The sequence below is a fragment of the Dermacentor andersoni genome, chromosome 7, assembly GCF_023375885.2.
Source record: "Dermacentor andersoni chromosome 7, qqDerAnde1_hic_scaffold, whole genome shotgun sequence".
NCBI lineage: Eukaryota > Metazoa > Arthropoda > Arachnida > Ixodida > Ixodidae > Dermacentor > Dermacentor andersoni.
In genome coordinates, this window is record NC_092820.1 from 175,017,418 (window position 1) to 175,044,656 (window position 27,239).

The 27,239-nt window shown below is 49.4% G+C and overlaps 1 protein-coding gene and 2 long non-coding RNA genes across 6 annotated transcripts in view; 1 reads left to right on the forward strand and 2 right to left on the reverse strand.

The window, feature by feature from the left end:
* Window positions 1–27,239, forward strand: part of LOC126532996 (uncharacterized) — a 671,944-nt gene that overhangs the window by 30,184 nt on the left and 614,521 nt on the right. The gene's annotated exons all lie outside the window — the stretch shown is intronic.
* Window positions 2,644–4,653, reverse strand: LOC129385270 (uncharacterized). Its single transcript, XR_011895581.1, has 3 exons — window positions 4,229–4,653; window positions 4,074–4,151; window positions 2,644–3,120 (listed from the first exon to the last, which is right to left on the reverse strand). It is a non-coding gene; the product is annotated as an uncharacterized lncRNA (long non-coding RNA).
* Window positions 15,120–19,890, reverse strand: LOC129385271 (uncharacterized). The gene is made up of 2 exons (XR_008612843.1): window positions 19,645–19,890; window positions 15,120–17,892 (listed from the first exon to the last, which is right to left on the reverse strand). It is a non-coding gene; the product is annotated as an uncharacterized lncRNA (long non-coding RNA).

A 27,239-nucleotide genomic window follows, 5' to 3' on the forward strand; every position in this document is an offset into this window, starting at 1 on the left:
GGGCGATAGCAGCGAGGTGGTGGGAAATATCGTTCCAGCCTTTGGTTGCTGTGGTAAAGAAAGAAGGAAACAAAGAAATCGTTTGGTATGCTAACACGCGGACTAGCAACTTGCAGTGCGTGGTCGCGTGCATCAGGATATGGGGTCTGAAGGGGTTATGTGTAAGGCGTGCCATTAAGTGGCAAGTAAAATAATTTGCGCAAATTAGTTAGGTGAGCTGGCGCCGAAGCAGTAGACTTTAGATTGCACGCATTATACCTCAACACACAGCGTCGGTCTTGGCTAAGCAGGAAAAGAAAGGGCGGTAGTGTAGCGCTATAGTTTTAGCCTGTAGTGTAGTGCACGGCGATCGAGATGGCCACTACAGCATGGGTTCTCCTAACCGACCGACTATTGGGATTGCTAAACGCCGCTGGACACTAATTACCGAGTCAGAGCCTACGAGATGCGCGTAGTGTTTCGGGGAAAGTAGCTCCAGTATTTGTTCCAGTCTCAGTGTTCTTCCGATTGAAACCGGCTAACACTGCACGCAAATTCGACGAAACGCAGCGCAGCCGCCGCGACCGCTTTCTCCGCAAGAGACGAGGGCGTTTCGGCCTCTTCGGCGGCGACGGGGCTTTCCCTCTCTCTGCCCCTCGGTCGCGTCAAGCGTGGAAGCGGCGGCGGTGGCGCACTGTTCGACAGGTGTTTTTGGCGGCTTGGATTTGTGTGTGTGTGTGTGTGTGTGTGTGTGTGTGTGTGTGTGTGTGTGTGTGTGTGTGTGTGTGTGTGCGGGGTGGGGGGGGGGGCGGTGCGGGCAAGGTCCCACTCGGAGATGCGCCGGTGCTGCATAAGCCCCTCACGCACACGTGTAAAGTCAGCTGCAAAACTTTGCTGGACACGGACTCTGCGAAGAAAGCTGAATTGCCGCGAAATCTGGGCGCGCATTGCATCGCATTTCTAGCGCACTGTGTTCGTGTAAGCGTTTTGTGAGCGAGTAGTTCGAAACGAAAAGAAGTCTTACCACGGAGTGCATGTAAACGCTGGCGTATCTCATTGAGGGAGATAGGAATGCTGGCTCGTTTCGGGCCAGGGCGAAGTAATTACAGTGATTCGCCAAAGAATGTGACGCGCTAGTGCCGCGTTCATGTAAACGTAGCTATGGCGCCGAATTCAAAGCTTGAATCTGTAGCAAGGTTTGCGACCTACGTAGTGATCCTTAGAATAAGGTTCGCAATATAGAGCGAACATTCACGTTTGTCGCGGAACCCGTGTCTCGTAAACTTTTGCAACCCACTGTGCACCAGCTGTGTGCTAGTCTGCATTATTATCATCACTCTTAATGGTATCGCACTAAGTGGATTGCGCGATATTCTGCACCCAAAGCAGACTTGGTCGTTAGGTGCGCACCAAGACGAATCGCAGTGCATGAGCCGCTCGACTATTCGCTTTGGGGTCTGCGGCTAATCTGGAGAGTTGACGCCGAAAAGTAATGGAGTGGCTCAGCTTGAGCACTTGGCATCATTCTCGAGAACTATCGCCCTCAAATTCTGTGGCGAATTGCATTGATGCTCCAGCTAACAGTGATCAGAATTGCATTTCTTCCGCGCTGATATGCGGTGCCTGTCGCGTCTCGAAATGGCGGTCGTGAGGCTGCACCATTGGTCGCTGCCGTACGTTCGAAGAAAACAAGCCGCGCTGTTACGCACTCTACGAACATCGACGAAATCGTTGTGCTTATTCTGTATTCGAGAGTTGTTTTTCGCTCACTCTGCCTGCTACTACGTGCTACTACCGCTGAGCATCGTCTGTGCCGCTGCTAGTAACGGCAAACCAATTTGCTTGGGTGCCTACGCCTTTCTTCCAACTGCTTCCCTCCCGGTGAGTGCATGTCAAACGTCTACAACACACGCGCACTCCATCAGCCATGCGTTTTCCCTTTCGTCCGTATATATTTGTTCCTCACGCGCCGGTGGTCCTCATAGGGACTGCGTGCGTGCGTCTCGGTGGGAACTTGGCGGAAGGAAGCAGGTGAAGCCCGCCGGTGGTCGGGCGCTTGAGCGAGGCCAGCGCTACAGCCGGCTTCCCCTAACAGCCGGGGAGCTCTCAGCGTGCCAAGGTCAGCGTTCTCTCCCATATCGACTGGGTTGGACGCTGTCTGGCGCGTGCCCGGTTCCGTGTCCCAATCTTGATGACGGGTCGATGCTCTCTCTGTGCGGACGCGTGACGAGCCCGACCGCCGGATATGTGCCGCCGCTGCGCCGTGATGCCTCTATCGATCCGGCCACGCGCGGTGCGCCGCGTAATATAGCTCGTGCGACGCCGTTTAGCAGGAGCCTCCATACGCGCGGTGTATTGCGAACTTGTTTGCAAAGCGTTTCGATTTCTTTGGGAACTTACCGCAATATTATTCTGACCACCTAACCCGTTTCGTCCCGAAGGTATAGTGCAGTCCAATACAGCAATAAAAGCCGCTGATTAAGGTTTGCTCATATTCTATAGTAACCGCAGCTAGTAACGGTACAGCTAGTAGCATTTACTACCCAAAGGAGCCGGTTAGCGCGCCTAGCACAGGCATTAAATTTGGGAACCGTGCATATAGTAATGGCAACATAGTAATTGCACGCAATTAGGCGAGTGGGGCCTGCTTTAGAGCGCAGCCCCTATACACCAGAACACCGTGAATTCAAAGCGCGCCGCCATATTGATGAGCGCCGGTCGCGCCATCTATCCCAAGCGCCGCGAAATAGCAGGCCTGGGCTGCCACGCCGGAAGATGCGACCCGGCGCGAAGGCGAAACTTGGGCTTTTTAGCTGGGCGGAAGGCGTGTTTCGCGTTTTTTCTAGCCTGTCATTTTCGCTGTCTCGATTCAATCAAACTTCAAGACCTCATGCAAGTCCGCAATGGCCACACTGAGTGATGTGCAGACTGCAAAAGCGAATACATCGGGTAACCACGTAACCTGTGGAGGATTTTACAGCACTGTGTTGGTGCCACATTTTATTAAAGCACGCACAACATTGTCCTCTGCACTTTCAGCTTGGTCTTGTTTGTCATGGTCACTACTGGGTTGGCCGCGTTTGGCAACCAACTGGCGAGGTCGTTTGACGGCCTGATTAGCAGACGCCTGCCCTTCACCACCTGCACATTGAAAACAATATATATGTTATAGTAAGAAGGGCTGTAGTTCTTTCCCATGCCATCACTGTTGCGAAGACATAAAGTCCTCTCAAAATGAAATAGAAAATGCACCAGGCCAATTGTATCGTGCAACCCCTTAAGAGTACAACATTAAGAACACAAGCCTACAGTACTCGAACAAGCAGCATGTGATGCTAAACCTGCACTCATTGGAAAATGAGGAACTACAGTAGTTATAATGTTCAACTACATGTGCAGTCAAAGCCCATATAACAGGGCGAGCATGACGGATGCAGCTTTTGTACAGTTGCACAAACCATGACAGGGCACATAAAATTACCATCCCTACTTAAAGCTGCATTATCAGGGAACCCTTTGGTACAAGACAACAACCGCACCTGCATTCCAAAAAATTAGCCCCACCAACTGCAGCTACCTGGTATCAGACCTGTTTCGCTTGTGCGAGGCCATATCGGATTGTTAGCGCTCCCTTAGAAAACAGTAAAAGAAACTGGTGAGAACGAGCAAAATTTTGTTACAAAATACAACAATAATTAAGCACCTCATTTTCCTCGCCTTATGGACGGAAAAATTTTGCGCTTTGCCCTGCATAACAGCCCGCACGCAGTTACAGCTCAGGATGCTCAAATGAATTCGTTACGAATGACACCTGCAACACCAGCTCGTAAAGACAGGCGCGCTGCAAGAACGCCTTCGGCGACGAGCAGTCGTTGTTTACGTTTTTGTCGACGCATGCTACGTGACGAGCAGACTTCGTTTTACTTTCATTAGCAATAACGCTCACCAGCAGGGCAACATACTATCGTTTACAACTTGTCGTTCACGCTTAATGGTCATGCCGTGCAGCAGCTGCAAGTATCGCTAACCGCAAACTCAACTGTTCCGCTTAACCGTCGGGAGCTCTGCCTGAATGAAAACACGAAAAGGCTTGCCTTCTTGTTATAGCCAAGGCGAAGCACCGGCGCGGGATTCTGCTCTGTGGGCTTGTCCAGAAACTGCTCGGAGCAAACCTGCGTGTTCCACATATTACGTTCGTAGGGCGCAAAGTTGAACGTGGCACCAAAATATACACAGATCGAATACTCACTCGTGCATTTTCACTGGGTTGGTAGTTCTTCCTATTCATTGCAGCTATCCACCGGTGGCGCAGCTTGTCATTCTTCGTTGCGGATGGAAATCGGTGCAGGCTGAAAACACCGCACCGGCACGATTCCCTACGTGTATTGTGCTCTTCGCAAACAGCGCTAAGCAACCTGCTCCTTTTCAGCTGGTTATTTTGGCATCCAAACACGACGCAACGATGCCCAGATGACTTCTTGTACTTTGGATTCGCGCGAACGGGCACATTTCCGCACTTTGGAGTCCTAGAGCTAGCGCTAGCCATGTCTGCTGGTCGCCGGCGAACACGCTTTGGCAGCCCAGAACAAAATGGCGCTGGTCGACCGGGCAATCCGGGTGCGAGAGTATGCGTTCGATTAGCCTGGGTGCGAGGCTAGCGTGTTCTGGTCTATAGGCGCCCGTTCCTGCGTCGAGCGTCGGCGTAACCGGCAGAACGAACGAGGAGGAGGCAAAATAGAGGGCGAGATGAGGGGCGCAGCGGAGGATGAAAGACGGCGATAACGAAGAAAGCGCGAGGAGGAGAGCATGGCGAAAGGGGGAGGAAGGGAGCGGAGTGCCTCGTGGGACGCACTAGACGCGGTACACGCCGAAGCGCGTCCACGGATACAAAACGCTGGCGTGGGCTTCGTGCCCACTGCACATGCGCTACATGCGCCGCTCGAGGCATTCGCGGACTTCTTTCACGCTCGGAAAAACGCTTTTAGGTAGCACGTATTGAGCAACAGAAAGCTGTGTCGGGAGTTTTTCATGTTGCTCTAAAATTTCCTCGTTGAGATTTTTCATCTAATTATAATATTTGAGAACGTTGAGAAAATATGTAATTAGGCGGAATGAAAAAAAAAATAATCTGAGTATCTCCAAGCGACGGCAAACAACATTACCTTGGTTCTGTCCAGCTACGTGGCATTTGCCTATCTTTAGATGGTGGTGCATGATACTTCGGACACCCTATATCATCATCAGCCTGGTTACGCCCACTGCAGGGCAAATGCCTCTCCCATACTTCTCCAACTGGTCATGTACTAATTGTGGCCATGTTGTCCCTGCAAACTTCTTAATCTCAACCGCCCACCTAACTTTCTGCCGCCCCCTGCTACGCTTCCCTTCCCTTGGAATCCAGTCCGCAACCCTTAATGACCATCGGTTATCTTCCCTCCTCATTACATGTCCTGCCCATGCCCATTTCTTTTTCTAGATTTCAACTAAGATGTCATTAACTCGCGTTTGTTCGCTTACCCAATCTGCTCTTTTCTTATCCCTTAACGTTACACTGTGGGGTTTCTGGCTCTTGCGGCGTTTTTCGGGCTCTCGCGGTGGTTGTGTGGGGCCATTGCGTTGTGTTGCCGGGGGCTCTGTGCCCCTCTCCTCCTTGCCTGGACGGGGTGGCAGCGGGTCATAAAACACTGTCACTCTGCTGTCATCCCGCCCACGGGAAGGTCAACAGGCTTTCCCCATTGGCCGACATTTTGGCGGGATTCGGGCCCTGCTTGCGTGCACTCCGGGTAAGGGCGCGCAAGACGGGGCCCGAGGAGGCCACATCGGGGCGTCTGAAGGTGCGTACGTGTTCCTCTCTGCCGGCGGCGGCCCCCTTTGTCCGCCGCCGGCCAATGGTGACTTCGGCTCGTCGTGGTCCCGGCCTCGGCGGGCGCGCGCGCACTCTTCCTTCGTCTCGATGTCCTGAGGCAGCGTCTGCCGATCGTGCCCCCGTCTGTTCGTCTGTCGTTTCTTTCTATTTCCCTTTTCTCTGCTGTGGGGCGCGCGATGGCAGGCGCTGACCGAAGGATAGGCAACTGCTTACTGCTGGGGTTCTTTGTTCTTTGTTCCTCGTTTCTTTGTTCTCTCTCTGTCGCGGTGCGCCGTTAGTGGCCACCGGCGACCATTCGGCCATATTTTGTGTAATTAGTTTCAGATTCGGACGTGACGTTAAAACTGATGTTTGTATTGAGTCCCAGTTTAATAAATTGTTCTTTGTGACTTCTAGAGAGCTTCGCCTAGGGTCTCCCTTACTGCGCACGCGGTCTCGCCTTCCCCTAAGCTTGGGCCGGCGGGGCGCGTACGCGCGCAGCTGCGCGTCGGCACACGGTGCGGGCCGGAGCGGGCGCGGTGCACTGCACGCGTGGCGGCTCGGAGTGCTCGAACCCGCAGTGGTCGTCCGGCGCGCGCGGAATCGGAGCGTGCGCGCCGTGAGCGGCGCGGTGGAGACCACAACACCCATCATGCTTCTATCCATAGCTCGTTGCGTCGTCCTCAATTTAAGTAGAACCCTTTTCGTAAGCCTCCAGGTTTCTGCCCCGTACGTGAGTACTGAGTACACCCTATATACATATAGCTATAGCCTTTAGGTGCACAGGTTTCACCGGTGGGCACCGGTGGGGTGGTGGATACATAAACAAATTTGTGAAACTATATTGGTATAAAGCATAACTCTATCGCGCTGGCCTCGCTCTTACCGTGTCGTAGGGATCCTGACGACGGTGTAAACAGGGCTGTGCTGATGCTTTGTAGGACTTCTAAGCGTTTATGGGCACTGCGACACAGAGCATTTGTAAAGCGCTTGCATAAGGGCCTCAGTACACACGGTCTGTACCGTTATTCAACAATTTCTTGAATACAAGAATATTTAGAAACAACGGCCCTCGCGTAGTCCCCATCTGTACCAGGTAGCCCAAGCTGAGCGCATATGTATTGGTTCCCTCGCAGTGTCTGCCCACTTGTTCTCGTATCTCTCACTACGTACCGGTATACCGTGTGGCGCTGTTAACGTGTCCTCGCCGGAGATGGTCGTCATATGTGCCGAAATCTGTTTATCAAGCCTCCGTTCTATACTACTACTACTACTACTACTACTACTACTACTACTACTACTACTACTACTACTACTACTACTACTATAGAAATCATGGTAGCTTTCTGTTGTGTGGTTTTGTTGACTTCAATGCAACTGGATGTTGTCACGATTGGGGGCTCAATCCCATCGCTCGTGATCCGTTGTCAAGATTGGAGTCCGGCATGAATTCGAAGGTAGCTGGCCCATGCCGTCGTCCAACTTATCCATGCTCAGAACGTTGATGAAGGGAAGGACTGCTTCTCATCGAGAACGAGGAATATGGGTTTACTTACAGTATTTATATCAGTCTAACATGACTGTTTGAGAAAGTACATCAGTCTAACATGGCTGCTTAAGAAAAGTGTCTCAGTCCAACATGACTGCTTAAGAGAAGTGTGTCGAGCATCCGCACAACAGCAGTTTTTACACACTCGGTCCTACCGCGATACAAGGTGACGCGAACGTTCGTTTAGTCATCGCAAACAAGCCGCCTCTCCGCAGGATGGTTTACACGCACACATGCACTGTTAGGAATGGCCGTACGGGGTGGCAACGTGCCAGCTATTTCAGCCCGCTGCACGTGTTCCAATCCAACCAGACAGGGCGCACTTCAGAGAACTGCGAATAACCGGCAGCCACGTGGCGCGGGGTCAGCTCAGGAATGGGGTACTCGGCAGCGCCACCCTTGACGGACCAGAGTTCTACGAAGCCCTCTGACGTCGGCTCCGGACCTTTGCACCTGTGTGTGTGTGCAACACGAGTATGTGAGCCCGCCTCCTCCAAAAGGGCGGGTCATCTTCGGTGACGTCGAACGATGACTGGACGAACGTTTCCGTTCGCTTAAAATCAAGGGGGGGGGGGGGGGGGCGAGCTTATAAGCAGCGATTGTCGGCTGCTAGAGTGTGCTCGTCGTAGTGAGCTGAGTGCTCGTTGTCATGCTCGAAATGTACTAGTGAGCTGTGTGGTCGTAAGCTGTTTGCTGTATGCGTCGTTTTGCTGGCTCCATTTGGGAGTCACGCTAGACTGTCGATATATGTCTTGTTCAAAATGTTAATATGAAATCAAATCCTGCTCGCCTAGTCCTGTCGCCCCAAGGTCCTCCCAAGTTCATTCCTACAGCTACGACTGCCAAATCCTACAGCACACACACACGTGTTCACGGTCCGAAACCGACACCACATGAATTTCGTAGAACTCGGAGCCGTTCCGGGTAGCGCGTTGTTTTGCGTCTTGGTCGGTGCGTGGGAAGGAGCCTCCGTCGGCGTTCCCGCGGCAGCTCCCCCGCCCGTAGGAGATCAGGTCCGCGTTGTCGTGTTGCGCACAAAGCCTGCTTCGTCGAACTCCTTCAGTCACAACGCATCCTAGCTGAAGCGACGGAGAGTGGAGGATGCGCATGTTGATATCGACACAAAGTCTACTTAGCCACGCCGTGGCTAGAGGTTGGCGGTGGCATTCCAAGATGAGGTTGCCACCGCTGGCGTAACTGGCTGGCAAACTTGCACTGCATCTGGCCGTTCTTAACAGAAGTAGGCGTCGAAAGCACAGCGTATACGAAGCTACCAGCACTCGTAGCACTTTGTCCACATCGCAGATCGCTTTCAAAATATAGGCGCCCACGCGGTGTACGCAATGGCAGGCTAAGCCCCGGTTTGACCTTGACTGAGCTTGAACGTGAGATTTGTGGAACGAGGCGTTTCCTGGGCTTATACCTGGAGTAGTGGAACTATCGCTCTAATAATCGTCAAGCGCTTCGTCTATCTTCCTTCGCCGGTACTCTCCGGTCACCAAACAACGCATGTGGGTGTCAGCGTGGCAAATAGCGTTCCTGACGGGCGAGTACGGAATGATAATTAAAGGAAATATACCAAGGTGAGTAACTGTTGTTGTTGGGGGGACAGTGTGTGTGAGCCGCCGAGAGTGCACAATCTTTCAGAATGTACACTGTGCATGTGTGATTCTAAAAGTGCGAGGTTATGGTTATGTACTTCGTTATGGAGTGCCATATACGTTAACCTCGCAGAAGGAATCGTCGTGACTCCTATACTGCTCTGAGACTGTGCGGAAAGAGCACGCTAGCTATGATAATGTTGCATGTCTCAAGGCGCTCCTGTGGCCATTGGCGTCTCTTACTGTATATAGCACAGCGAAGAGGAAATGCGCGCCGAAGCAAGCGTATCAGCATCTCGTTCCCACGACTCTTGTGCTATTACGTATGAGATGGGAGTTATGAAAAGAAACAAAAGCACTTGCGTTCATTTCCATACCCGTTGTTTCCTCTTTGTGCAGTGTTCCGCATCCGAGAGTTACCCGAGGTCGAATACACATGTGTGTGTATGGGTGTGTGCTCCCCGCGGACGTTTTCCGCCTCGGCGTTTCTCCTGCGCTGCAGATAATTTTGCCGTAGCTTGTTGATTCTTGTGGCCACCGCCCCAGCCTCAGGTCACTTTCGAAATTAGGGAGCTTTAGAAGTAGGGGACGGTACCGACAGGGTGTACAACATGGCGCAAAAAGAGTACAAAAGAACAGGGACCGTGTTCACAAAACTGTCTTGCGCTAGTTGTTCCTAAGCGAACATTTCTACCAATCCTGATGTTGGACACGTTATTAGCTAAGGCGGCTACCCACTGGCAATGAGCACTCACGAAGAAAAGCTTTGGGAATTCGACCCGGGAAGCTGATCTGGGGTCATGTGCATGTGCAGCCCCCATGACGCAATTGTGTGCGTTATATTTAACCCTTGCTATTGGTGCTGTGTGAGAGAGAAGACACAGGCCTTCTTTCCCCCCTCTTTCACTCTGCCCACTGCGGTGCCTCGTATGGTTTTACCGTCGTTGTCGAGCGCGAAGTCACCGGTTCGACACTCTGCCGCCACGCGTCTGGCAGTTAAACGCGCGCGGCCTCAGAGAGGAGTCATACATCGGTACTGAAACCGAAGCATTCGAAAAACACGCCTTGATGGTGAAGAATTTCAAGAGATAAAGCATTGCCCGAAAGCCTTCACTATCGGCGTTTCTCGCGTCATGCGCTGTGGTGCTTCGGTGCTATAAATAAATAAATATTTTGATGCCTTGGTATTGGCACTGGCGTCAAAATAAAAGTTTAATAGGCATCGTAGAATTTAGCAAACTAAGCTGCGCGTTCGTGTATGCGCGCGATTTGTGTGTTTCGAGGGAATAGCTTTCCTGTCACTCTCGCGAGGGACCTCCCCTTGTGATTTCTTCGCCGTAGCAGCGAAGCTGTATGACTTGTCTATGCAAAGTTACGAGACGTCGCTTAAAAGGCGCCTCGATTAATTTGTGCCAGGGGTGACGGCATGGGGGGTCGCGTCGTGAGCGTGTAATGTTCGCGTTAAACCCCGCCGAGACGCGATTGTGCGGCGCAGGTCGGCGCCCACCGCAAAGGTTGCGCCCCTTCGACTGGACGTGAGTGGGGAAGCACACTCGGCGTCAGCCTATAATGAGCGAAGGATTATTTGAGAAGCCACGTGTCTCTCCGTCTCGCGAAGGTCGTGCAGTGCAGTGAGGGCTCTTGTGTCAACCAATCAGGGACGAGAGGGAAGTGCGCTACTAATCCTTCCGTCTTTCCACTCAGTCGTCGTCGCACATTGGCTGCGGTGCATCGGCGGAGCCCGTTCTCCCTCTTTGCGGTTGGCGCTGGCTCGGCTTTGGCTGCGCTGCACGGGCTTTGTGCGTACGCCGCATCTGTCGCATCTGCATGGGTTCTGGCGCAAACGTCGGCCGGCTCTCTCTGCGTGACGCCGCCTCCCGATCCGAGGCCGTTTCTCTCCTAGCGCGTGGTTTTGCGCATTCATTGGAGGCAAGCGTGTCTGGCAAGCACGATCGAGCCAATTGAGAGCTGTAGCTGGGACGGCAGAACGACAGCTGTGAACTTTGTGACCTCTCTCCCCGCGCGTGTGGTAGTCTCTCTAATGCGACAACATGCAAGTCTGCTTCCAGCTGCAGTGTACGAACAGCCTTGGAGACATTTTTGCATTAGGCTCTGTAGAGCGAGACAGTACTGAGCAGCGCTGGAAAGGCGAGGAGGTGTGACGTATGGACTCTGTTTCCCGTCTGATAGCGTCTCGTGTGATGTGTCAACTCTGACGGTTATTCACGCGAACGTCTGTTTAACGTGTCGTTTCGTGACGTCCGCCTTCTAAGCCAGCTTTATATCTTTTGAAGTAGCACACTTGATATTAAGGACGTTTGGGTCACCTTAAGTGGATTCATTGAACTTTCTCTTTGCCTGTCCTTGAGACGCATTTTGGTCACGCGGTACGTGTTAACACCTGACACTTCGCCGGATTCGTGCTCTAAACTTTGATCATTTTAACCTTTCCTTTTTTCTGTTTCTTGGTAGATATGGCTAAAATTTGAGTTGGTAATCACGTACCCGCCAACTGTCCCGAAATTTTCGTAAAGCTTACGAATTTGTGGTCCTTTTACGATTTTACGAATGTTGCGTCTAGTTTCGCAAAAATAAATTGTGTCCGCGAAGAAGTTCCAGTCGTCGACTGCCGAGGCTTCCGTCGGAAATTTGACGGCTAAAGGAAGCCAGGGGTTACTTATTTCGAGCAAGTTTGTACACTCAAGTTCCTAAAGCAGGGAAAATCGGCAACAGCAAATTCGCTGAGCGAAACGGTCACCGTGGTTTACGCAACCGTGTGTTGCGTATCAGCGTCTGCTGTTTGATGCTGCTTGTGCGCGGCGTCCAAGTGTGAATGACCATCGTTAACAAAGCGCGTGTGTATTCCGCAAAATGCTTGAGTTCAGAACAAGCGTTAAAGAAAAAGAAAACTCCGTGCGACTGCGTCTGCCCGGCCTCTTCGGTGTACTGATCGTGGAATGTTACGAATTTTAAGGTTCGTAAGTTAGCAGGTACAATGTACTTAAGAACGTTGGATAGTTGTGCAATTGTAGGCTAGTTATTTTTTAGATTTTCGAGCATTAAGGACACCGTAAGGTATTTCTGGCTTGCTCAATTTACTTCGTCAGCCTTTAAACTCTAAGAGGTTGTGGAGCCTGTAATCGTAGTGCACGTTTCGTGATTTTTACACACTACCCGCGTCAGCGATGAAATGACGAACAAACGGCAACAAGGAGCAATGTGAAGTACGTTTGCATAACGGCTCTTGAGGAAGTTCCTTTGACTATGCATCGCTCTCGTATTGATTTAACCCTCCTAATGCCAGATTGCTGAAATGTCCAAAATGGATGCACTGACAGGGCCAATCGACGGCCAGGAGGCGTGCGCGACTTCCACGCGCTGGTAAACGTGCGCATGGAAAGTGGACAAGCGTTGCCGTCTGCTGGCGAAGCAGATTTTTGTTCTTCAGGTTTTTTCCTCGACGATGAATTACGCCCCCACCGAGCGACTATTAATGGCAGCGTGGGGAGCAAATCGACGGCCGTCTGTAGGGTTGTTTTCATAGGAGGAGTGTGTTGTGGACTTTACCGTACATGAGCATACCTAGGGCTCCTAACCCCGCTCTGCCAGTGCCGCTCCTTCCGCTACAGCGGGGAGAGCCGCGTGACCATCGGTCAGTACGCCGCCGAGCGCTCGTTGTTCCCCTGTGGCGGGAGCGGCCGCATGGCGGCTGGTATACGGCCACGGAGGCCGGCGCGTGGTGAACTGCCACGACACTCGGGGCCTGCAGCCGCCTTTCATGTTCTGCAGATTGCCGGGTAAATGGCAGGAAAAGGAGCGGGATAGCACGCATGATAACTGCCGCACGCATAATCAAACAAGTCGGAACGTGGATGTTTGCCCTTTTTGTGACTGTTTCGTATTATTCGCAGTAGCGTTGTTGCTTCGCCTTGTAGCTCAGTCATGACAGTTTGCTCGTAGCGATGAGGATGTCGCTGCATCTCTACTTCGACCTGCTTTGACTGACGCATTCACCGCCGGCTGATTTGCGCGTGCGACGCACATTGCGCTCCCTCGTGTTGGTTTTACAGCGCGCGCTTGATCGATATCGCTTCTGTGTCGCAAGTTCCGTGCAATTGAGCGCTTTAGCACAGTCGTATGATTAGGGACCCCATTTCTAAAATAGAATGCGGACCGTACTGTATGGCATCTCTACTCTGCGAGCTGTGTCAAGTCCGATTGGGATAAAATTTTTCGATCGCGATCAAGAATGGTCGCTGTTGCACAGTCTAACAATCCAGATCGAGTTGGCTGAGCTCACTCAGTATGACGGTGTAGACGACAGCCTACGATCGCGATCGACTGGATCGGGATCATGTGAAATCGTGGTCGAAAGTGCCCGTGTATAAGCACACGACCCGGATCAGAGTCGATCGCCATCCGAAGTGCCTCTGTGGCAGGGGTATAAATTCGTCAGTCATGGTTTCGGGACCTCGGGCACGTCACAGTCGTGTCGCGCGACGCGATGGTAAAGGCGTCTCTCGGTTTTTGTGAGGCGGCTTTCCACGCCAGTTTCTTCGCGCGTTTTTATTCTTTGACGCATCCATGGATTCTTTTTTTCGTTTTAGTTCTTAACATGCAGTGATATCACATCGCGCCACTCGCTGCACCTGCACGAAGCTGCCCCTGCTGCCGGCGCTTACTGGCCCAGCCGAGGCTACGAGCCTCAGTGTACCCTTTCAAGAGCCCCTCGCCAGGCCCCATAGCAAATTTTGGTTATGCACTGGAAATCGTTACGTGTCCTCCAGGGAGCGTTCTGCCGCAAAAAGTTTTCAAATCGGCTCATTAATAACCGAGATTAAAATATTTCAGTGCCGCGAACCAATTATTTCAGCAGGCGGGCTCCACTGCCAAGCAAGACGATCTCTCCGCTCGCCTCCGCAAGCGAAATTCCTTCCTTGCGTTCTCCCATACCAGACCTCGAGGAGCGCGTGACGCATGCGTCACAGGCCCCGCTTTCATTTTTTTTTTTCTCTTCGCTTTTTTTTTTTCCCGGCGCTACGCACTTCCGCTGACGGCGTCGCGCGCGAGCTGTTGTCTAGTTCGCGCAGCGCACGATTTTGCGCGCTGTACACAAGGACACATGACTAGTGGTATAATTCGGTGCTACACGAATACTGAGGCAGAACAAGCGGATCGCAGAGCATGATCACGCGCTGGAACACGGTAGAAAATCTTATAGTTTCGGTACCTGCGCACGTGAGTGCACGACCGTGGGAAAAAGCAGACGAAGCGGAAGTCCATCGCTCTTGCTTCGGTGAAAAGTAAAACAAAAAACACGCAGATATTCCTTTTGTGTGTTTTATGATTTCTCTAAACTTCGATTCGTTAAATCAAGCAACAGATCGCACAGATAGCAGATGTTGTCTTGAAAAATTCTCGATGTCACGTGTCACCATGAGCGACGTCAGACTGCGGACACCACTACGTAGGCGCAGGCGCACGAGTAGGTCATCTTCCGGCTTGGATCGCAGCGGCCGCCAGGAGAAGGAAAAACCGCGTTCGGTTTGAAAATTCAGATCTTTCCGCGGCGCGTAGCGATGTAATATTTTGCATACGCGATCATCATCGCGCAATGTATGCTCTGCGCTTCCCGTACAAAAAAAAAATTATTGAGAAGGCATTGAAATATTGTTGGTCAATGTTGAGTTTTTCATTGAGGAATTATTGAGAGTATGTTGGAGAATTGTTGGGTTGAGTGTTGAGCACTCTTGAATATTGGCCACTGAAATCGAATTGAAACACCATTGGGTACCTCAATGTTGAATAATTGTTAAGTTACCATTGAAAGTCCATTGTGCTTAGACGGCCCGTTGTGTTCGTTTTGTTGAATGGTTGTTGAGTTAACATTGATATTGCGTTGAACTAACGTTGTGGTAGTTCTGTTGACCTGTTGTTGAGTTATTATTGCCACAGCATTGAAAAGCATATTGTTGCACACTTGAGATGCCATTGAGATTTCAGAAGTCGCCATTGAAATATGATTGACGTTTCGTTGGGCTAGTGTATTTTTATTCATATATTGAAATTGCTTCGCTGTTCACACTTGCATGCCCCTTTGCCTGCTCGTAACTTTCCCAAACACAAACAAAATGAAAGAGACTGATCAACTTGAAGTACCTTTATTTACACTAAAGATGCGTGCACGTGAAACATTATTACAGTACATAAGGCACCACTACATCGAACCTGGAGACATAGGTTAGTACCTACAGCACTCTAGCAGTGTAAATACATCTGAAAAAACCTATACATATGAATCCAATCAAAACGGTCATTGTGCTCTTCACTTTCGACTTAAGGTTATGACTAGAAGGCAAAGCGACTCAAAAGCCAGGCCTTAAGCATACCCTTGTAACAACCAACTTTGAACACATGAACACTTGGAGCTGCTTGCATGTGAATACACAAAAGACATCTGAATATGTTACATTAACATGTTGCGCACACTAACACATCACAGGAAGAGCTACGGCTGACTGTGAGAAGGCAAAATAACCAACTTGAAACGAATGACTTCACGTAAATATATACAACCTTTAGCACACGTCTTTCACCACGACTAAAATTTAATGAAGTACCAAAGTAGACTTGCCTGAGCTTTGTCTTCGAGATATATACATTTTCATGTTGCCCAATTATTTTATAAAATAACATCACTGAACTTAGCTATTATTTGACGAGACATAATTTAGAAAGTTGTCGGGCATGATGAACACCTGAATCGTGTTTCTGACAAGCCAGGATTGCTTTCTTCAGAAATAAACTTGTAAAGCTTTTGTGTAATGAAAGCAGCTTATCTCCCTGGCACAAGTCAAGAACAAACAGTACACCATTTGATTATGTTAATGTGGGGTACAGAAGAGTTCCTTAGTGGCATTTCCTCAATTTAGTGAGCTCATTTTCAGGTAATCTTTCTGGACCTGCACAAAGCTAATTAAAGCACTTTTTGGGGCCTTTTTTCCTATACCCAGCAACTAAGTGCTACCTCAGTCAATAAAGAGATAAGGAAAGGCTAATACCTTGAACGATAAGAGAAAAAATAATTATTTAGCACAGAAAATTGGTAGTAACACATGGCTAACACAATTCCAAACAGCCAAATAAATGGTCACCTGCACTTTCAGTATCAAGCACCCCAGAAATAGTCAAAGTATGAGAAAAGGTTCCAATGACTCGACAGCCAGATTGCTGAGACAGTGAAAAACGCCAATAAATGCATATACGAAACACCAATTACCTCAATTTCGCAGATAAAATGTTATTAAAATAGCACCAGAATTTCGCTGCATAAAATACATAAAGGTTGCATAAAAATTGGGACAAAGCAGTAACTGGAAGACAGAGGGAGCTACAGCACCCATGTTGAAAAAGATTACAAGGAAAATGATATATATGCATATTTAAGTTTACAATTTTCGCTCCAACATATAGAAAAAGTACGCATGCACTTAGAGCATAAAAAGGTTCATGTGCCTGGAGAATGCAGCGCAGTACAAAGAAGCGTCATGAGAACCGAAAAGTAGATCTTACTACGAATGCTTGCAACCTACAATCAGGCATGTGCCATGTCATGCCTTGAATGGATGAAATTCATAAATCTTACACACAAAGGAAGTTACCATCACTCTTATTGGCTTCCTCAGGGGACTCCTTGAAATTGAACTAGAAAAATGTACTCAGTGTCAAAAACATTGAGAAGATAAGACCCGTTCTTCCTGAAATAAACAGCGCAAATAACTTCATGTATCAATTCTATGGACACTTCGCCAATTCGGTGTACATTTATATTTCACAACCACCCAACCAGAGACGAGAAGGATGAATTAAGGTAGGAACACACATGAACGCTGGCTCAAGTAGAAGTTTATTCGTGAAGACGAAGATTTTAAACACACTGGCCAACTTCACAAAGAAAAAGCCATAGATGCGCAGCATACATGGCATACATGGCATAAACATGTGCGTCAAAAACTAACAATAACATGAAAATTGAAAGGTTTCTCCTGTAAGTGATATTAACGAGAAGTACTGCAGCAACTCTTTCCCACTAATGGTCACAGAAATCTTGCTTATGAATATTTCTTCGTGATCAATAAATAATGCTTCCATAAGTCCTCTTGTGTTCTGGTCTTTGTGATGAAACAATCGTTCTTTCTGCTCTATACCGCAACACCAGAGGAGTTCCAGAAGCAATATTTATTGATCACAAACGAAACAGTTGCATAACCAAGTTATCTCTTGCCCTTAGTGGGAAAAAGTTGTTCTCAAAAGAGTATTTCCCGTTGGGTAGTATCACTTATCGAATAAATCTTTCGCTTTTTCAATAGATTTGACCGATAGTTCTCGTTTTTCACGCACGTTTATTCTACATGACATGGCTTCATATTTTTTTCTTGTCGCACGTGGCTGTTTCTGCCACGCATGCACGGATTTTTACCTTTGCCAAGTTGACCAGTGTGTTTAATACCTTTGTCATCAAAAGCAAACTTTTAGTAGAGCTTGCGCTCGTGTGTGCTGCTACCTATTTCGTCGTCCGCCTCTGTTCGTGCTGCTGTTTACAGTACCCACGTATCACTTGGTTAGGCTGGTAAACATTCTCACAAACAAAAGTAAATGCCTCCCCTCAAAAGGTAGCCCATCCTTTACTACTAAACGCCAGAGCAAATCGAAAGTAAGCCTTCACAGCGTCCATGCGGCAGCTAGCACACCACAGAGCAACACAAAAGATAGTTGAAAATCCCACTTGATGGAGAGTGGCAACAGAGATGCGAGCTTGCTAGTGAATCAGCCACATATCAACGGGTGTCTCTTGCACGACGCCAAGGTGCTTTTGGCGTAGAACACTTTAGCATCTGGGAATTTACTGCATACGTAACCTGTGAGAAGGGAATGTGGACAGAAAATGATATTGCGCGGATTGAGAATCTGCCACACACTGCACATAACTACGCACGAAATAGAACTACACACTATACTGGCAAGTAAAAATTTGCGACTCTTTACGAGTGCCGTCGAGAAAAGGAAGGAATGGGTTGCTACGGTAAATGTTAGCTAAAACACGCACAGCGATGTTTCACAGTGGGGAAAACATTCCCGGCTCTCTCGCAGAACCAAAGACCACGCGACAGTGCATAGCCCATACCAAACAGATATCGAATCTTTGGGCAGAAGTCCAGTAGAAGGAATGACCTAAACATACGCCGAGAGCGATGCGAGCGTGAGCGTGCCTGTACGAGTGAGAACATGTACCGCTTCTTTGAAGCTAGCCGCTCCGGCGTGGCTCCGATCATCCCGCGCGATTTGTGTGCAGAACGTCGCGTACAGGCCCTTGCGCGTTTTGCGCGGTAGCGTCCGCGCAGTGAGCTAGCTTCATGCACGCGTCATTCTTCACCGCGCAAACGGTGCTCGAGTGCGACGCTTAGCTCGAGGCGACAACGCGCCGATTGGCGCTCCTTTCGCTTCTGGAAACAACGCACATTCGGATCGGTCCAACTCAGAGGCAGCAGAGAACGGTGGCATGTTTCGGTTATCGCTTATTAAAATTGTACAGTACGCCTTCAACGGCAACCCGCCGCGCTAGATAAAGATGCTTACTGCGGTAGTTTTGGCGGTGATAGACGATAAGGTGAGCCCGTCGGCGGCTGTGTTCTTTGACCACGTCACCACACCTCCGTTCATTTGCGCTGTGTATCCGTGTACAGTCACCGCGCGGAAGCTGTGACTAATCGGTTGGCCGTTCTCCGCAAATCCCAGAGAGGCGAAATATATTTCGCGGTGCGCCGCATCATTAGCCGCAACCTAAATTGAGGCGCGCTAACCGCTACGGCACAAAAGGTGATCACACTAACCGTATGGTATACGATGAGCCACTACGCAAAAAAAAAAAAATTATTCTGATGTTCCACGTGCCAAACCAACGATCTGATTATCAGGCACGTCGTAGTTGGGGCCTCCGTATTAATTTTGACTTCCTGGAAATTTTTACGTGCATACAATGCACAATGCACGAGCGTTTTTGCATTCCGCTCCTTTGGAATGCGGCCGCTGCAGGGATCGTATCCACGACCTCGAGCCCCAAATTGCCACGGAGGCCGCCATAGTTACGAAATGCGTAAGCGTGAAGTGCAACACTGCCTTCCGGTACGAGTGTGGTACAAGCGTAGCACAGCTGCACACCTGCTGCACGATTATTTGTCGCGGTTCTCCTAAACTCGTAGTGCCTGCCTATATACCTTGAAAGGCAGCGCGCCTCTCACGTAACGGAACGCGATAACAAGCGCTTAGACGGCATACGTGAGCCCCCATGAAAGATGACGTGGCCACTGTAGAAAATTATCACTGCGCAGAGAAGCCGATCCTTATGTTCCAATTGTGTTCTCTCATACAAATGAAGGAAACGTTATTAGACAGGAACAAATGAAGCAATGCAATTTTACGCACATGGGGCGCCGCTGCCTCTTCGCCTACCATTGTTTCAAACGAAGTGACGGCGGCAGCGAGAGTTAGTATCGCGCGCATTTGCTCCGGGGCATGCGGTTTGCTTCAAGAAAGTGAACGCTGTGCTTAACATGTCACGCTCGTTGTCAAAATAGAAAAGGCTACGTGCCCAAGAAAACGAGATTACTTACCTATCTTCAGAAGTGCGGCTGCGACTGTTTCGGGGTGCCTTCTCTCCAAGAGGCATCATGGCCTCTGCCGCGCAACTCATCAAAACCGTCAGGCTCGCACATCAGTAGAAGACTAGTTGTTGGGTGAGCCAACCACTTCACCGGATAAACGTCCCACTTATCGTCGTTAAAGCATTTCACTAAAATGTGCGTCATGATGTCCGAAAAGAAAATACTTTCATCAAGAAGCACGAGGCGTGAACAACCGCACAACTGCAACCGAATAACTGAGTCCGAGAGTCGTTCACAGCTTCACATGGCTTCACTATCGTATTCAGTTATAAAAACCTTTCAAACACAAAATAACGGCACTTAAGAACCACTAATTGATTAGCAATAATTTTTCATCAACTAACCTTCATAAATTTTTAAGAGCTACCTAATTTATAGCGTAAACAATAAATACTACGACCAAAAAATGCGACTACGAAACTAGCGGTAACCATGTGTACTGTTGCAAAAGTGTGCGCAAAACGAAGCTCGGTTGCGCCCGTTTGCGCGCACACATACACACCCGAACCTACCTTAACGTTTGACGCGCCACCTAGAAATAAACATTACTACTAATTTTGCTATTTTTACAAAAATAAAACTTCTAAAATAGTTTGCAGCATCTTTGCAGATGACAAGGTGACAAGTAAGGTACAATAAAAGTCCGTTACCTGTATTTCTTTCATTTCCCTGTGGTGTTCTTATCTGAACATACGAGACCTGCAGGCTTGGAACATGAGAAGACGACAGTTCGGCGAGGCTCAAATAAATCGCGTGCTTCTTGCAAGGCGAGTAACGGGAGTAGCCGTAGATACAGCGATTAGCTGCGATACTGTTGCGGCTGTTGCTGAATCTGAAGCTCTTTGAAGTCAATGGTTATAGCGGCTGCGCGCTGCGATCTCAAAGCGCGTTCATTCTTTGATCTCTAGTACCACGGACATTGGACAAAAAACTATATTTGCTTTACGGACAGAGGGTACGTCGCAGGAAATTCGAAGACCTCACCGTGTATGTTTGTAGCGTGTGCGCGCTTGCATCCTACGGTTCCCACAGTGCGTCCGATGCTCGAAGGTAGCGTCGTCGCCTGTCGGCACCTGTCTTATCGCCGGCCGCGCTGCCGCCGTGTCTACTTTTGGGGAACTCCACATGCGCGTAGTCACCGTGTTTGCAAGTGAATTTCGCATTCTTCTGCTCCCCGAAACGTGCTCATTTCGGATCGTACCAATGGTTATGTCATCTAGTGTATGTTAAAACGACGATGGCATTTGTACACCGGCGAAGAAATAAATCGTTATGAACTTGGGCGGTCATGAATCTAGTCTAACGTTGCAGTTTTCACGTAGCGAAAATGGCTACGAAAGTGGGGCGGTCCCGGAGATAGGCGCTTCAAAGCGCCAGCTGTAGCGACAGCACCAGGAAGTGGCACGCGGCGCACACGCCAAGCATTTCAGAGCTTACTAGCTTTCGAATGAGAGGATTATGCGCGCGCTCGTGGCTTATTGGTTAGAGTACCGGGCTCGACGGCTGACGTTCGATTCCACCGCATCGGTCACACATAATTTTCTATTAATGAAAGCGAGGCGAAAGAAGAACCTACCTGCCGCAAAGTGACAGGAATTAGGTTGGAACGCATCGCAAAACATGTTTGGAATGTCTTCATATGCGATTTCTAATTATTGTATAGTGGACTCAACTGCTACACAACAAAAGAACAACTAGAAAAATCAACACAAATTACCCAATAAATTGTTTATTGAGAACACTCAACGGTAATATTGTTGTGCAAGGATTGAGTGAACTCAATTGTTCTTGAAAATTTGTTGAAGTCCGTTGTTTCAACAATTCCCCAACAATATATCAATGGTTAATCAACACTCATTTTTGTACGGGTTATCAGCTCAAAATGGCTAGACCTGGTGAGGGGCCCTTTAATTATGGATTCCAGTCACACGCGAGAACTCCATCGACTTACTGCGCGACACGGCTACAAATTTGGCATGGGGAAGCGAACAAGCACGGTTTTGGCCACAATGTAGCAGTAATTGCGCGCTTCTTTTTTGCGCCTGCCACGGAAGTACGCAGAATTTCACGGACCGGTGTCGGCCTTTCGTCGTTTCGGGCCTGTTGCGGCACTGACCAGCAGGCTTGCGCGAACAAATGCGCGGGAAACTGTTAGGAATGGCCTGCCGAGGTGGCAACATGCAAGTTTTCTCAGCCAGCTGCAGCTGCATGCGTTGCGAGCTTCCCCGAAGAGAACCATGGAAGCCTATCACAATAGCTGCGGTGACTCATTTCGTAGGGACCTCGAGGTGCCGCTTCAACACCCCCTCGGCGCCGTTGTGACTAAACGCGATCGGCGGACCAACTATTGTTACTGAACCCGCCACCGCCGATATGTTCTCTCTGCAGCAAGAAGAGCTTCCCTAACAAAAGGTTGCTTTGCGGTACGTGGGCCCCAGGATTCGTCACCGTCTGCTGCTACTCGTGGCGACTACAGGACGCAAGACAATGGACAACCGCCGGCCACGCTGCGGGGGTCAGCTTGGGGAATAAGAGGCGACTCCTTTGGTCAAGAAGTAAGCCCCAAGTTCTTCGAAGCCCGTCTGGCCTCGGTGGGGGCAGTGAAAGCTGTGCGTACGTGTGTGTGTAGCCCTCCCGCCCAAAGGCGGCTCGGCTGCGATGACGTCGAACGTTTTTGCCGCACCTAGGGATCTAGGGAACACGAAGTGTTTATAAGCAGCTGTTTGTCGCTGCTAGGGTGTGCTCGTCAGCGTGCTCTGTGATCGTGCTCGTCTGTGATCGTGCTCGTGAGCTGCGTACTCGTCAGTGTGCTCTGTGCTGCGTGTTCGGAGCTTCGTGCTCGCATGCTGTATGCTTCGTCTTGCGTGCACCATTTGGGAGCTACGCTCGACTGTCGAGTGTATCTCTTGTTTAAAATGTAAATACTGTAAATAAACCCTGTGCGCCTAGTTCCTCCCAAGTTCCTCTCTACGACCTTTAACCCCTTCAAATGGTGGCAGCGGCGAGATCGTCCGAAAACTCTGACAAAACACAATAATGCTGGCCGTACACAGTACACCGACGCGACAGCTGCGCTCGCTGGCCTCTCCCGCGAGCAGCGCTTCTCAGTAGCGTCCTTAGCGCCGCCTGATCCAGGTTGGAGAGCCTATAGGCTGGCATTGGCCAGAAAACTTCACTTGCTTGAACGGTATCGCGCCGAGTGGTTTTGCCGTGCCAAGGACTTGAAGAGTTTGTTTAAATGTTTCGTGGGGCACCATAGCGCTGACGCCAGGGGGAACAAGTTCATTAGCGTGATCGTTCTGTGTAAGCACAGTGTTCTCCGCTATACACGTCGGTGTTTTACGAGGCTATCACGCAAAAACATTTCGGTCCGAACCATCCGTATGGTGGCGGATTAGCCAGCAAAGCTGTCGATCTCAGACCGAGCAACTACGGCCGAACTCCGCGTCCAAAACATTCTCTTGAATTTGGAATTCACCCCAGTGAAACTCGCAGGAAACTCACGCTTCTGCCGCTCGGAGGCAAAATCGAACGATCTAGCTTGACGCTTACGATCAGCCTCAAGTGTGCGATCTTCATCGGTAGCCTGCGCTCGACGCCGACGAATAGACTCTCGCTTCTGCGGCTCTCGGTGTCTGCTGTCGATGCCTCTCCTCGTGCTAGGCTTGTTCTTCGGCTGTGCGCACAATGCGTGATCTTTCCAGTTTCCCAATTTTTATTGGAGTGGCAACTGTTGCAGTGGTCTACTTCTGCAATGCACAATCCGGTCCCCACTCCGCAGGTGCGGCGCCCGGTGAAACGATGTGACCTTTCTTTATTTTCCGCCGTACTATCGTTCGTTCTCCCTTATTAGGCGTTCGCACCGTCATCTTTTTTTGTTGATTTTACGGACGTTAGCCAGCCCACATACCCCCCCCCCCCTCCCCCCATTTACGAGACACCGCATACGGCTCATTCATGCAGGTCCGTCGGGTAAGCAGCTTCGCTGTAAAAATAAAAATAAAGCGTAACTCAGCAACACTGGGAACCATTTCTGATGAGAATAAGTATACTCGTTTTCATGAGCAAGTTACCTGTTTATTTGCATTCAGCTGTGACATGAGTGTTGCAATTGTATACGCGGTATCTGAGAGCAGAAAAGGGCGTGTTTCATGGCATTCTGCCCGCGCGCGGCGGTTTTGTAAGCTCTGTTTCTGCACTTATTTGTATCTGATACCGGTACCTCGCTTTTTCCGTGGTTCATCCCTGCGTGAGAATGAATAGTACATGGCTAAACTTGGTCCTTGTGGCTTCAAACCGCGTTCCGGACTTTCCAATTGCTTATCACTTGCAACACAATAGTGCCTTATAAGGTGCAACGATTGATAATTATTATGCATATGTGCAGAAACTTAATGCATTCATACGCTTGACAAGGTATGTTGGGAAGTTTAGAAAGATTAGGCGCAATAGGTGACGCCACGAGCACGATCTGAAGCCACAAGCACGAAGATTAGATAATCCATGTGCTACCCACCATCCATCCCCATGCGAGCTTGAACGATCGCATTGACGGAGTCGCAACGGGACGCCGATGCCCACGACGGCAAACGCAAACGTCTCTAAGACGTGTTTTGATTCCCGTCTTGTGACCGGCTCCCTCTGTGTACTGTGTTATTGCATAGGCGAGCCGACCCGCGTTGGCTGACCTCGCGTTGTTTATTAGCAGGGTTGCCGTTCTTAGCACCCAGCGACCGGCCGCCTGTGGTTTGTTTATGCGAAAGCACCCGAGGAGCTCCGATCGCGGCCATCTGGGATAAAAACCGGACCAGCGCTGCTCGTGCATGCGGAAGAACGGTCAACGCGTCGCCAGCTCCCGGGCGAGTGCGCGCACGTGTGGACGCGGCGGAAGCTCCTGATGCGTCTTTCGTGCATTGTTATGATTGGGGGTTCAATCCCATCGCTCGTGATCCGTTGTCAAGATTGGAGTCGGGCATGAATTAGAAGGTAGCTGGCCCATGCCGTCGTCCAACTTATCCACGCTGAGGACGTTGATGAAGGGAAGGACTGCTTCTCATCGAGAACGAGGAATATGGGTTTATTTACAGTATTTATATACGGACAGGCCGCCATTGGAATATGAACCTGGCAACGTTTAACGCTAGAACGTTATCTAGTGAGGCGAGTCTAGCAGTGCTACTGGAAGAATTAGAGGGCAGTAAATGGGATATAATAGGGCTCAGTGAAGTTAGGAGGCCAAAAGAAGCATATACAGTGCTCAGAAGCGGGCACGTCCTGTGCTACCGGGGCTTAGCGGAGAGACGAGAACTAGGAGTCGGATTCCTGATTAATAAGAATATAGCTGGTAACATACAGGAATTCTATAGCATTAACGAGAGGGTGGCATGTCTTGTTCTGAAACTTAATAAGAGGTACAAAATGAAGGTTGTACAGGTCCACGCCCCTACATCCAGTCATGATGACCAGGAAGTCGAAAGCTTCTATGAAGACGTGGAATCGGCGATGGGTAGAGTGAAAACAAAATACACTATACTGATGGGCGATTTCAATGCCAAAGTAGGCAAGAAGCAGGCTGGAGACAAGGCAGTGGGGGAATACGGCATAGGCACTAGGAATAGCAGGGGAGAGTTACTAGTAGAGTTTGCGGAACAGAATAATATGCGGATAATGAATACCTTCTTCCGCAAGCGGGATAGCCGAAAGTGGACGTGGAGGAGCCCGAACGGCGAGACTAGAAATGAAATAGACTTCATACTCTGCGCTAACCCTGGCATCATACAAGATGTGGACGTGCTCGGTAAGGTGCGCTGCAGTGACCACAGGATGGTAAGAACTCGAATTAGCCTAGACTTGAGGAGGGAACGGAAGAAACTGGTACATAAGAAGCCGATCAATGAGTTAGCGGTAAGAGGGAAAATAGAGGACTTCCAGATCAAGCTACAGAACAGGTATTCGGCTTTAACTCAGGAAGAGGAAATTAGTGTTGAAGCAATGAACGACAATCTTGTGGGCATCATTAAGGAATGTGCAATAGAAGTCGGCGGTAACTCTGTTAGACAGGATACCAGTAAGCTGTCGCAGGAGACGAAAGATCTGATCAAGAAACGCCAATGTATGAAAGCCTCTAACCCTACAGCCAGAATAGAATTGGCAGAACTTTCGAAGTTAATCAACAAGCGTAAGACAGCTGACATAAAGAAGTATAATATGGATAGAATTGAACAAGCTCTCAGGAACGGAGGAAGCCTAAAAGCAGAGAAGAAGAAACTAGGAATTGGCAAGAATCAGATGTATGCGTTAAGAGACAAAGCCGGCAATATCATTACTAATATGGATGAGATAGTTCAGGTGGCTGAGGAGTTCTATAGAGATTTATACAGTACGAGTGGAACCCACGATGATAATAGCAGAGAGAATAGTCTAGAGGAATTCGAAATCCCACAAGTAACGCCGGAAGAAGTAAGGAAAGCCTTGGGAGCTATGCAAAGGGGGAAGGCAGCTGGGGAGGATCAGGTAACAGCAGATTTGTTGAAGGACGGTGGGCAGATTGTTCTAGAAAAACTGGCCACCCTGTATACACAATGCCTCATGACCTCGAGCGTACCGGAATCTTGGAAGAACGCTAACATAATCCTAATCCATAAGAAAGGGGACGCCAAAGACTTGAAAAATTATAGACCGATCAGCTTACTTTCCGTTGCCTACAAAGTATTTACTAAGGTAATCGCAAATAGAATCAGGAACACCTTAGACTTCCGTCAACCAAAGGACCAGGCAGGATTCCGTAAAGGCTACTCAACAATAGATCATATTCACACTATCAATCAGGTGATAGAGAAATGTGCGGAATATAACCAACCACTATATGTAGCTTTCATTGATTATGAGAAAGCGTTTGATTCAGTCGAAACCTCAGCAGTCATGGAGGCATTGCGGAATCAGGGTGTAGACGAGCCGTACGTAAAAATACTGAAAGATATCTATAGCGGCTCCACAGCCACTGTAGTCCTCCATAAAGAAAGCAACAAAATCCCTATAAAGAAAGGCGTCAGGCAGGGAGATACGATCTCTCCAATGCTATTCACAGCATGTTTACAGGAGGTATTCAGAGACCTGGATTGGGAAGAATTGGGGATAAGAGTAAATGGAGAATACCTTAGTAACTTGCGCTTCGCTGATGATATTGCCTTGCTTAGTAACTCAGGGGACCAACTGCAATGCATGCTCACTGACCTGGAGAGGCAGAGCAGAAGGGTGGGACTAAAAATTAATCTGCAGAAAACTAAAGTAATGTTTAACAGTCTCGGAAGGGAACAGCAGTTTACGATAGGTAGCGAGGCACTGGAAGTGGTAAGGGAATACATCTACTTAGGACAGGTAGTGACTGCTGATCCGGATCATGAGAGTGAAATAATCAGAAGAATAAGAATGGGCTGGGGTGCGTTTGGCAGGCATTCTGAGATCATGAACAGCAGGTTGCCATTATCCCTCAAGAGAAAAGTTTATAACAGCTGTGTCTTACCAGTACTCACGTACGGGGCAGA